The sequence below is a fragment of the Xenopus laevis genome, chromosome 5S (assembly GCF_017654675.1).
Source record: "Xenopus laevis strain J_2021 chromosome 5S, Xenopus_laevis_v10.1, whole genome shotgun sequence".
Lineage (NCBI taxonomy): Eukaryota > Metazoa > Chordata > Amphibia > Anura > Pipidae > Xenopus > Xenopus laevis.
Genome location: NC_054380.1, coordinates 61,382,878 through 61,396,092, shown reverse-complemented (window position 1 = coordinate 61,396,092; position 13,215 = coordinate 61,382,878).

Here is a 13,215-nt window from a genome sequence, read left to right as displayed (position 1 = left end):
GAAAGAGGTCTTTATACAGAGAGAAAGGACTAATATCAAAACTATGGGAAAAAGACAGACCTTTAGTCAGAACCTGATTTTGAACATCAGTGAGGACATGGTCACTCAAATTGATCACCGCTAGTTTCTGTGTCCTTATCTTTCTGTTCTGTCTTCTCTCCCAATAGTTCTGGCGTCTGTATGCCCATCTGTGCCCCCTCTCTTCTGTTTTCTAGTCCAAAAAAAGAAGAGGCAGAGGGAGCATCCAATCCCCTAGAGTTGCCAGTCTGATGGGAAAAATCATCTTCTGACTTTTCAGATAATGACAGGTTACTCTGTGAGGTGTGCCTCCTATTCGTAGCCTTACGACTCCATTGAAAAATTGTGTCCACTGAATAGTCATTCATGTCACGAATATATTGTTGTCTCTTCTTGTCTATTGTATCCCGCACTGCTCTATCAATTTCAGTGTTGATTCTAGACATGCATAACATGAATTGTTCATTTTGAGCTCAGACATTTGTTTTTCAATCTCATTTATTTTACTGGTTTACAGGCTGTAAGATTTTTCATGGAAACTGAGAGCAATTGGGATAGTCAATACATAGACTTCATGACCAAACTAACTCAGTTCTGCCTATACCACAATTTCTTTGTCTGGAAAAAGAAGCAATAACACCAAGGGGCAAAAAATTGGGGAAGGTGGGTACCCCATTCTCCTGGTCTGAGCTGGTGAAGGCAAGTCTGGCGCAAGAGCTAATGTTCAGTAAAATGTGCAAGTTAGTGAATCAGCGTAGCAACGTCCCTTCGCCATAGCGCAACTTCGTTAGGTGTAAGGGTGCGAAATATCGATTGAGTAGGTCCACTTCGATAGTGAATTTACGCCAGCACCTGTTAGTCAATTGGCGAAGTAACAAAATGACGTCACGCTGGCGAATTTGCGCTAGCGTTAGCCGCTTTGCACTTTAGTAAATTTGCCCCCAAGACTACCGGTGAAGATAGAAAACAGGACAGAAGAAAGAACTTGGTCCTCCCATTTGTAGCTGGGTGTTGGAAAAACTTATAAGGATTTTTAATAAAAACTACATCCCTACCTGCTTTAAACCCAGCAACACACTGGGGCAAATTTACTAAAGGGCGAAGTGGCTAACGCTAGCAAAAATTCGCACACCCTTACGTCAGACAAAGTTGCACTATGGTGAAGGGACGTTACTACGCTAATTCACTAACTTGCGGATTTTACAGAACGTTAGCTCTTGCGCCAGACTTGCCTTCGCCACGTCAGACCAGGCGAAGTGCAATAGATTAGATAGGGCTTGCTTTAAAAAAAGTTGAAATCTGAACCTGAGACGGTTAATGATTTGATCTCCCAAACCGCTAATCATTACCTAGTAATACCTGCGGATGTGATATATTATACTGTTTCAGGCAGAATAACTAATATCCAATACAAATCCTAGTTATCCCTACTCCCAACCAATTTTTGCCCTTGGTCAATTCGCCTCCCTGTCACTAACCTTGGTTTTAATTGTTGGTGACTGGACAAACACATTTTTAATTTTAAATGGTTATTAAAAGTTATGTTTCATTATATTTCCATATAAGACTTCGGATGTAATTGATGGGAGGGTGCAGTAATATGGGTCAGTTCTTTTTCTCCTATTTTCACATATAATTGCCCACTTGACCCTGCACACCATTTACTGTTCTTAATTACTGATGGGAGGTGCTCCCCAACACTCTAACTATTTTGTCTATTTTATTTTATGAAGCTTTCCCAGCCTTGTGTAATGTATTTGCTGATACATATACATCCATTGTACTTTAACTTGGTGCCGTATGCAAATCAGGCATCGCTAGCTTAACTTCGTTTTGCTTGACAGGGTAACGCTAGCGCAACTTCGCTACCTTTCGCCTCCCTGACCACAACTTTGGATTTAAGCGAATTAGCGGTGCCCTGGCAAAACTTTGCCTGGCAAAGTGCGGTGGTGCAACTTCGAAGGTAAGTAAATTTGCCCCATTGAGGCAGCAACTAGTTCACCCAAAAGACCCCATCCCAAAGCACAAGAAGAGCATGTAGTGCAGCGAGGAATGCTCTGATTTGTGTGTGAGGGAAACCAAACAACAGTTACACGCGTATAGCGCAGCACAGAAGAGTCAGCTCCTCTGATCAGTGTACCTACAGTGGTGTAACTACTGGGGGAGCAGGGGTGCAATTGGGCCAGGGCCCGCACCCCCGCAGGGCCCCCCGGCAGTCACGCGCCCACTGGAGTCGGCTGCAGCCGCACGCTTTCAGCGTGCTGCACAGCAGCTCTGTCAACTATCAGCTTTTCTTCTAAGATTTCCTGTACCCTCGTGGTCCTTTAAGAATAAGTCCCGGTAAAGCTGTACAGGGATTGGATAAGGGCATCCAATCCCAATGCAGATTTACCGGGACTTATTCTTAAATGACCAATGAGGTTACAGGAAATCTTAACAGAAAAAAAGCTTCCATGCACAGAGCACAGTGCAGCACGTTGAAAGCAGGGGGCCCTGCTAATCTAAGTGAAGCATGGCCGGGCCCGGGACAACTGTCCCCCCTGTGACCCCCTGATGGTGGCCCTGCCTACATCTAAAAGAAAAAGGACACACGTTTGTGTATGTCCAGGAGAGCGACTGGTTTAAAAGAGGTGTTAAAGAAGCCATATATGTAAGAACTGAAAAACCAAGTCTGAATAGAGGTGGGGGGGGGTTGACATCAATTGTCTGCCACATACAATGCTGTTTTGGCATCTCTCACTGGAAGGTTTAATAACACATCAAAGCTCCAATCTTGCTAATACAATCAACACCTAATTTAAGGACATCATTGTGGATTATGCCGATTGGAGCAACATTCCAGAGGATATATATTCTCGAAGGAAGATTTACAATTGTAATTCTAAATTGAGAAAGCCAGTTGGATGACTGGTGAAATGTCTTCAAGAAAAACAAATATACACAGCAAGTCCAGTTTATTTAACTTATTTCTATAGATATACCATGACCTGGATGAATGAGAATCTTCACAAACAAATTGAAGGGATGTTCTGTTTAAGAGCAAGGATAGCACAATCGATCATGGTGTTTTTAGCGATTTGATGATATTGTTCCATAGTCGTGCATAATGGCATCTTGCAAAATGCATTTTGTAAGTGGTGATAAATTTGAAGTTAATGTGGGAGAGACCATTAATAAATTCACATTATAATTATATTAAAATCTACAATGAAATTCCCGGATAGCAGTTGAAACTATTTCATTGTAAAGAAAGTTTTTCTGAGAGTGTGCACAGCAACGCTTGCTTTGCTTCACACATTAAATTGAAATGAGTTAAAGCATATTACGATCATAATCAGAGTTTGGTAATCCAAAAATTTTAAAAAAGGTTCATAAACTGACATTCAGAACAACCATTTATTAAATGGATTATAGAATCCACTGCCTTGCTGCTTTTCCGCTCCTACTTTGCCTGCATCCAGAAGCACTGTATCTGCTTGGGTACAGGCAGATGAGGTGGATTTCAGTACTGAAACGCGGCATTTAGTACTGAAATCCCCAAAAGTATAAAGGCAAGGAGAGCAGCAGGACAGCAGATTGCAGAAAATCATTGGTTTATGTCATCTGGCCCTAGCCTAAGACAACAGGTTGGCAAACGTTGGAAGAAGAAGAGGCAAAGAATGCATGGGTTCATAGTATTTTCAAGTGAAATGTACTTCAGACCATATGAATTATAAGTAAATAATTCAAATTTTTTAAAATGATTTCCCTTTTATCTGTAATAATAAAACATTACTTTGTATTTGATCTGAACTAAACTGCATTAATCCATATTGGTGGCAAAACAATCCTACTGGGGTTTTTTAAATGTTTTTTTGCAGATGGACAAGAAAAGATTCCTTATCTGGAAAACCCCAAGTCCCAAACATTTTAGATAATAGATCCCATACATGTAACGTGCAGCAATCATTCTTCTTCATAGAAGATCCCATACATGTAACGTACAGCAATCATGTCTTCTTGTGCTGTACATATTATAAGAGGCAGGAGACTGAACATAAACTGAAATGTTGGATAAGTAGGAGTATGCATATGACAGACAACCATGCTCCAGCAAGTACATTAGAGATAGTGCCCCTGTATTATACTTGGCTTGTAGGATACAGTAGGAGGTACTGAAATCTATTGTTTACCTGAGCGGGAAGGCTTTCTATAGGTGACACATAGCTCCATTCTGATTGGTATGTGACAACTACATTGACATGTGAGGCTGGATAAGATATGCTGTATAGGATTTCACAGTGAAATTTAAATGTTCTCCAGGGTTAAAAACTGAGGAAAATTGCAAAGTGATTTTTAGTAACAAAGAATGTTTTTTTTTTGCATTGTAGAGTTTTATAGTGCAATTTATGATATTGCATGTGGCAAACTTTTTTTGCAAATCCATAGTACAATTTCTCTATGCGGTCTATGTTGCCTGAAAAAAAATGACCCCAGCAGATGTCATTTCTGTTTTTTGCCTTTCACATGGGCTGCTTCTTTTCATTCTTCTTTTAACATGTATATGCTATTGCAGAGCTATAAATACCTGCAAAGTGAAACATCCTAATTTACTCATCACTAGTGTCTAATTCACATGCTCAAGTTAACTAAGATAATTCAATTCATTACAGAATAGTGTTCCCCAACCTTTTTTACCCATGAGCCACACTCAAATGTAAAAAAAAGTTGGGGAGCAACACAAGCATGAAAAAAAGTCATCAGTGATGCTAAATGAGGGCTTTAATTGGATATTTCGTAACCCCAATGTGGACTGGCAGTATATAGGAGGGTCTGTTTGGCAGTACACATGTTTTTTATGCTATTAAAACTTGCCTCCAAGCCAGGACTACAAAAATAAGCACCTGCTTTGAGGCCACTGGGATCACTGTTATAGAGGATAGTACTTATTACCTACTGCTGAAGGGAGAAGAGAAATACAGACATACAAAGTACAATTGCATTAAAGATTAAGAGCTCAGTATTAAAGATACAAAAGGAAAGAGGTCCCTGCCCAGTAGAGCTTACATATAAATATGTACTTTCTTATGCACTTTTTCTTATGCTCTGTCTCTTATTTATGATCTGCCCAAACTATCCTTTTGTCTTGTCCACCAAGACTGCAGCATTTACTATTATATACCTATATGAATGAACCTCAACAAAATGAATGTTTTCTTGTTGTTCATTGTGTAAAAAAAAAGCAGCTGTATTGTTCCCAGGAACATAAGACAATGGCACAACTTGTTTATCTGTACTGGGGGCAGAGAGTATTATGGTCACATGAAAATCACAGTTCGAGAATTGTTTTAGAGAATTCCATTTGACAATGACTCACACACTATATGGGTGTACCATACAGTGCACTAGGTTCTCAAGTCAATTTAAGGAACAAAGTTCTTACTTTGGCAAAGCATTAACTGCCCTGTTAGTTTTTTTTTCAATATGACATTGCATTATTGGATAAGCAGCAGTCATCACTATGCAAATCAGTTCAGTAAGCTTCAGGTGATACAAAGTTCCGGCACAAAGTTTAGACTAAACTGAGCACTCCAAAATGGATAGCTTAGGTTTAATATTGATAGGTTTACTGGGTTTTCATTTGTATAAAGAAAAAAATTATGGCGATTTGGGTGCATATGAAATGTCTCTAATATAATCTTGGTAATTTATCACTACAAACTATTCAGTGGGTTGGCTCAGCAATTTTATGGCATTTTGAACATTTTGGTCCAAACGCCCTCTGTGTCATTGCCCTGAGATATATGATTTTGCTTTCGAATGCGGGAGCTACCAATAACTCCTGCTTAGTACACAAGTACCACTAGTAGTAGTACTGCTGCTAAAGTCTGTAACCTGCACCTTTTTCCATTACAATACTGCAGGTGTCTTCATTCATTCTGCAGCTAAAAAAAACATAAAGTATCTGTGCCCTTATCCAATCCCACCAAAACACCTACACTACTGCAACTTACAGCTAACCAGCCTCTCAAGTTCTCTCCATATGTTTCTAGTCATCTTCTGTTCCTTTCAGAACAACATCCACTGTTATTTCCCATTTTAAACTTTGTGTTTCTTGATATTTCTTACCTCTGCAATTTCATCCCCTTATTTCTCTGTAAGAAACTATCCCACAGCTTTTTCAGATAAATACTGAATCCTGCCTCTGGAGCACTAGAACTGTTTTATGACTGAGTTTTGAAAATGGAAGTGTCTTCTAGTTTAGCTCAGGGAGATAAACTCCTGTAATGTAAAATATGAAACCAAATAAAGTGCAGTGTTAGTAGTTGTTCATAAAGTGAATGGTCTTCCCATGGTAACAATTAAGAGTAACAGTTAAAGTTTATTAATATTAATGCTTTATTAAAAAAATACTGTTTGAAAACACTGCTTCCTGTCTACTGAAAAACGGCGATAAGGCAACTCACTCTGTAGGCACACTATCCTGGCAGCCTGTAGGCGCCTAGCCTTCCCATCCGTTTGCATTCCGTGCACAATAGCCGTGGTGTATGCTAGTGCCGTGTTGGACATAAGGCCAGTCTAGGTATAGAAAGCTGCTTTGCGCTTTTTAGAGGCTATTGTTCACGGGATGTGAAAGGATGCGAAGGCAAGGTGCCTACATGCTGCCAGGATATCGGGCCCCAGTGCAAACTGAGAGGGCTCCCAGGCTAATTTGGATGCTGATTGCAGCTTGACAGAGTCGCATTGGCCCGCTGTCACTGGAGATCGCTCTGCAACAGGAGGGATGGCTGCCAGAAGTCGCCACTCATTGCTCAGTGTTCTGCCGGGGCTGGTTCTGGGCATTCTACTATTTACATTTATATTTATACATAGTTATCATATCACCCCTTAAGCTCCTCTTCTCCAGTGTGAGCAACCCCAACTTAGCAAGTATTTTTCATAGCTAAGATTTTCCATACCTTTCACCTGCTTAGTTGCCCTTTTCTGTACCCTCTCTAATACAATAACGTTCTGTTTGAGCACTGGAGACTTAAACTGTACAGCATATTCTAGGTGGGGCCTCCCAGTGCTCTGTAAAGTGCAAGAATGACCCCTCCTCCTACAAATCTATAATCCTTTTAATACAGCTCAAGACATTATTTGCCCTTGATGCTGCTGACTGGCATTGCTCCAAAGTCCTTTTCCATGATGGAATTGCCTAGTGCAGTCCCATTAAAGATTTAAGTGGCTTGGATATTTTTACATCCCAGGTGCATTGATTTTACATTTATCAACATTGAATCTCATTTGCCACTTAGCTACTCATATTGCCAGTTTACACACAAAAATAAAGGAATAGAAAGAAACCCCGTCTATGACAATTAATTGGTGTCTGGTGATAGATTCAACCCCTACCAATAAGATAGGTGATTGACTTAAATTAAAGCGCGTGCCTATTCTTTTAGTTCATCAACGATAATATATGAAAACCAATCACTTCCTGAATCAATTAATTCCAAGCCAATTCATAAATAAATAAATATAAAGTGCAAATTAGTGCATATACCCAATGACTGCTGCCCAGTTAATGGTAACAACCAGTTCATTGACAATTCATGATTGGACTCGAATAAATTAAGTTAAAAAAATACCAAAATTCATTAGAAAGTGCCCCAAGTTTGTACACACGTGCTTAATAATAAATTGATGTTTTTAGGTAAAGTGCCAGGCATACAATTATCTATTACTAAAAGATAAGTTAATGAGAAAAGTTTAAATCTAATTGATTATGACCAAGGATTGGGTAAAGGTCAATCAGAGAGCTACGGTCTTGAGAAAAGATAGAAGGGTATAATGAAAAAATAGAGGGTGGAGCTGTCCCAAAACTAACTGCCTATTCATTTCTAAGACTGGGACACCACGAAGAGGAGGCAGGACAGGGTAACCAGGACTGTGGCCTTGTAATTAACTTGCCCTGATCTTGTTGGAGACTAAGTTAAACCTGAAAAGCCACAAATCACTGGCCCCTTAGAATGGAAAGAAGATTGCATAGATAAATGACGACCGTAGCAACAGTGGATGAACCAAGCCCAATTAAATAACCCAAAGATAAAAGTTTGTTAAAAACCAGAGAAATTAAGCAGCTTGCTTATTAGTAATTAATTCAGATGAACAAGGGAAAGTTGTGCTCACCACTAATTTTTAAACACTAAAAAATCTGGGTGCAATGAGGCTGTAAACTCAAAATTCATATAGACAAATACAATAAGTCCTCTGCACTCAACCCATTAGCAATATATTTAAGAAACTGAGACATATTCTGCCTTAAGCTACTAAAAAATGCAGGCATTGTTTGTCCATATATTGCAATATATTTAAACTGGCCAGCTACATCAAAGTCATCCCTGGTATGGCCAGTCCTACACTCAACTTTAATCTGATTCATTAAGAATTTTATTGCTTCATTATACATTTTACACAGGGACTGCAACTTACTTGCTGCTTTCAAGCTTAAAACTCCCAAATTTGGGAGTTTTAACCTTGAAAGCAGCAAGTAAGTAAGTTTAAAGGTTAAGGCATTTTTGGTAGCTTAAGGCACACAATGTCTTAAATATATTGCTAATGGGTTGAGTGCAGAGGACTTCTTGTATTTGTCTGTAGTAATTAATTCAGATTATAATTACATAGCAACTCAGAAACCAATACATTTTGCAAAAGAAGTTAGTAACAAGCCCTGAAGCATTTGCCTCTGTGACAGGTGACCCTCATTTTCTGTTTATGATTGACCAATATGATTGTACTCAAATCTGGGGTCCCCAAAATCTCTTTGTTCTAGGATCTCACACACTTTGAGGTCCAGATGAAAAATACAGTAAGTAAAATTAAATGGCATTGTCTATATATTTACATTGTATCTGGCAATTGTAAAACACAGGCGCTGATGTTAGAATTTACATGATGAAATCTACAAAGATATTACAAGATCACTAACCTCAGAGGCATTTCTGGAATGTAACCTGAATTCTTTTCTATCAGAAGTCCTAAAATGTCCCATGTAGTTGTAGGAAACTAACCTGTCTTTCCAAGGGTTTTCCAAAAGTTGTATTATTTATATGTCAAAAGTAAAACTGTGGCATTATTACCCCTGCTTCAATAGTAACAACCATAGCATCTTTTATTCCTGTCTGTAGTGCTAAATCGTTAATTTTATATGACCAACTTACATGTCCAATCTGTGTTGGACCTGTGATTTTATTTTATTCCTTTGATTTACTGCCCTGCAGTGTGTTGCAATGTTGATTTGTGAGCTTGATTAACATTGTATATAGAGAACACCTGATCTGTGAAGAATATTGTATACATTTATTATTGGTTTTGAATTTATTTTTCATCATGGTGACTCTTTTCCCTTGCATGGATGGTTTAGATCCAAAAAAACAGTACCTGTTTAACCATAAAGGCTGGGTTATCTAGTTTGAAATATATCATAAATAGTGCTTCCTATGCTGTTGGACTTAAAAAAAAACCCAGAAAGACTGATATAACATCATCAAAGTATCCTATGGCATCCTATAGCCCAATTATCTCATCCCAGCAAGTAATAACATAGAGTACATGGTCAAAAATGTACAAAAACTGATTTGCATTAGATAAACAACATTTCCAGCTTTCTATGAACTTTATAGTCTGATGTTGTTCTGCCTGAATGAGTAATCTAATGGGCCTATATATCAAACTATGAAAAAACAGCTATAAATACTGATTTAGTTGTTTTTAATTGATCATGAAATAAAAGTAATAACATAAAACAGTGGCATTAAATATGATGATGGGGGTTGTGTAAAATTGACTTGTAAAAAGCTATGCAAAATGATACATTTACAAATATCATTTTACAAAGTAAATCATTTTATACAGCAAGATTAAAAGACCATTAAAGGGAATCTGTTACCCAGACACAAAAATCTGCATCGTAAAAGTTTCTTTCACATTAAACATGAAACCCCAAATCTTTTTCTTATTAAAATGTCTATACCTGCTATTAACTCATTTTCTAAAATCTTCCCGGTATGTTTTTTTTATGTTTAATGGTGTTTACCTGGGCTCCACCAGGGAAGGGGGAGCACCATCAGACCATTTGATTGCTATTATTATTGCATTAAGAATCCCCAGAAATGACAGACCTCTCATTTTATTTAACTTCAAGAGCTCTAAAAAATTATTTTAATAAATTAGCTTGCTTAGATAGTAATACAGCCTCAAAACTGTATGGACTTGTTGAGCAGCAGTGAGTCCTAGTTCTACAAAGATAACTATGCTAAAGGGTTTGCTTACTAAATCAAAGAGATGTAATGTGTTACCATGCAAATATCTATATACTGTATAGAAATATCAGTAAGCTGGTCTGAATCTGACTTCCTATTTGATTTACTGGCTTAGTCCATTTAATAAGGCTGAAGGTTAAAGCTTCCATCAAGGCATTTCCGATCAGTTATATAAATGTTCTTAAAACAAAGCCAGCAACTCATTCTGGTGTCACACAGATTGTACAAATGATACAAATATAGCCATCCAACAGAGCTGAAGTCATTAAGACAAATATATTAGGTAAAATTAAGAATAACAGTGGAGATAAAAAAATCATGGTATTTCCTGATATGTTGTTCTGTATAGGTTGATTTGATTAACAAACATTAAGTATACATTTTAAAATCTTAAATCAAGTAATGCACATAACTAAAATGTCTGCATAAAAAAATAGAAAAGAGAAAAAAGAATCTTTAGACAGCACGTAAAATCTATTTATCTATCAATTAAACTCTTATATACATATTATTAGATTTGCAAAATACCTTATCTTAAAGTAATCAAATCTATACCTTATTTTTGGTCAAATAATGTTATGTCAGTTGAACTGCAGTTCACGAGTGCTAAGAGAACTGTTGATGTGGTGTTTTTTTTGAAGGGGGGAAGGCAAGTGTGCTAACTCCTTTAAAGAGAAACTTCAGTAGGTTTTGCCCCAGTGCCAAAATTTACAAACATATCCAACTGCAAACATACCCCGACCCCCATGTATTGTGGATTGTATGAAGACTCCAGTGCAGGCAGTTATCAGAAAATACACACAAGCAGGGCCGGAACGAGGGGTAGGCAGAGTAGGCACATGCCTAGAGCGCAAAGCTGGAGGTGCGCCAGGCACGTACCTTCTCTGCCTCTCCTATCCCCTACTCCGGTCCCTGCTCTGGCCGAAGTGCGCAATCTCTCTAGTGCGTATCTTTGTTTTGCGCATGTGCACTTTCGTTTTATACGCATGCGCACTCGGTTTTTCGAGCATGCGCACTCGTGCTTTTTTCTCACTCGCGTTCGCGTATTAGGCTCTTTGTCAGGCCAGGCTGCCTAGGGCGCCTGCCTGCGTTGGCCCGGCACTGCACACAAGAAAATTGTCTGTGCTGCCATTCTACAAACATACCGACATTATGACATTGTGGCTGTAGAAACAGTGCAACCTAGCATAAATTGGCACTGCCTAGTGCCTACTTTGTCAACAGCAACACTTTTAGAAGACAGCACTCACTGAGAGGCAGGGGGCACTATTGAGGCAGAGCTGGAAAGGGTGAGTCCTGAAAGGAGAAATCAACCTGTGGGGAAAAAAAACCCCTAGGTAGCCCTACCTCCCTCCTCCCACCAGGCTTACTACCCCCCGGGGAGATGTCCCATACTCCATACTTACCCCTCGATTCTTCCAGCGAAGTTCCACTTGTCCATCTTCCGTGTCCTCTGTAAGCTGACTGAGAGATCTGTATTTCTGCGCATGCGCAGTTGGAGCAGTTTTCCAGTTTACGACAACAGCGCATATGCAGAATTACACGGAAATTTGTGATCTCTCAGTCAGTTTACCGAGGAGCCGGAATATGGACGCATGGAACTTTGCTGGAAGAATCTGTGCCGAGGGGTGGGAGGTAGGGGGTTTTTCCCCCACAGGTTGATTTCTCCTTTAAGGCAAGATCCAGTACTGTGCACAGCAGGAAAAGGGTGACAAGGACGAAGAGTCAGTCAGGATGAATAATGATGGGAGTGAATGAAGTCATGACAGGACAGGATGGTGCGGGTGAAGAGAGTCAGACAGATATAGGAACAGGACCAGATCAGGACCAGATCGAGATAAAGGAACTGGAACAGGACCAGATCCGGATAAAGGAACTGGAACAGGACCAGATCCAGACAAAGGAACTGGATCAGCACCAGATCCTGGCGAAGGAACTGAAACAGGACCATATTCTGATTAAGGAACTGGAACAGGACCAGATCCTGACAAAGGAACTGGATCCAGATCCTGAGTAAGGAACTGGAACATGACCAGATCTGGATGAAGAAACTGGAACAGGACCAGATCCAGACAGTGTGGGCAAAGGAACAGGAGCAGGACTGGAACAGGAGCAGGACTGGAACAGGAGCAAGACTGGAACAGGACACGGCAAGGCATGGCAGGACAGGACAAGGCAGGGAACCAGAGCTAGAGAACCAGAGTGAGGGAGAGTCACAGTGCTCAGGTTAGACCAGTGCTCAGGCACCAGTTATGAGGAGGGCTGGCCTTTTATAGGGCAGGGTCAGCCCTGATTGGCTGACCCTAGCCCAGCAATAAGGATGCTGGGCTGAGATGGCTAATCCTGAGACCCAGCTGAAGTATAAATAGGAACTTGCTTACAACTCTACTAGCCCAGTGTTTTTTAGGGGCGAGCAGCCAGTAACCAATAGATTTCAGGGTCAAACCCCAGCAGAGCCTGACACTTCCCCATTTCATATACAGTAAGTATTCATTGGAAAGGCAAAGGACTTTGTCCTCCAAAATAGAGACACTTTGCTTTGTACCTGTGTCATATGTCACAAAATTTGAAAAATGTAAAGGGGGACAAAAACAGTATTATGATGATAAATGTGAAGATTTTACCCTTGTATCCAACAAACAATCGGACATCTCAATCTTCCAACATGGCACTAACCATTCAGATTAAATAAAGAAGTAAAAGAACAAATCAGATGATATCTGCCCGTGACAGCAATCTTATGAAAGTTATGTCCGACAAACAGCAGTGACACCCATTCATATAGTCAGATAGGAATACATGTAGAGATATTATTGCTAGCTGACAGAAATCCTTTAACCTGTCCAATCGACTAAACGACTGATAACCATGATACGAAAAATGTCAGGATGATCCACACACAGCCGAAAATCAT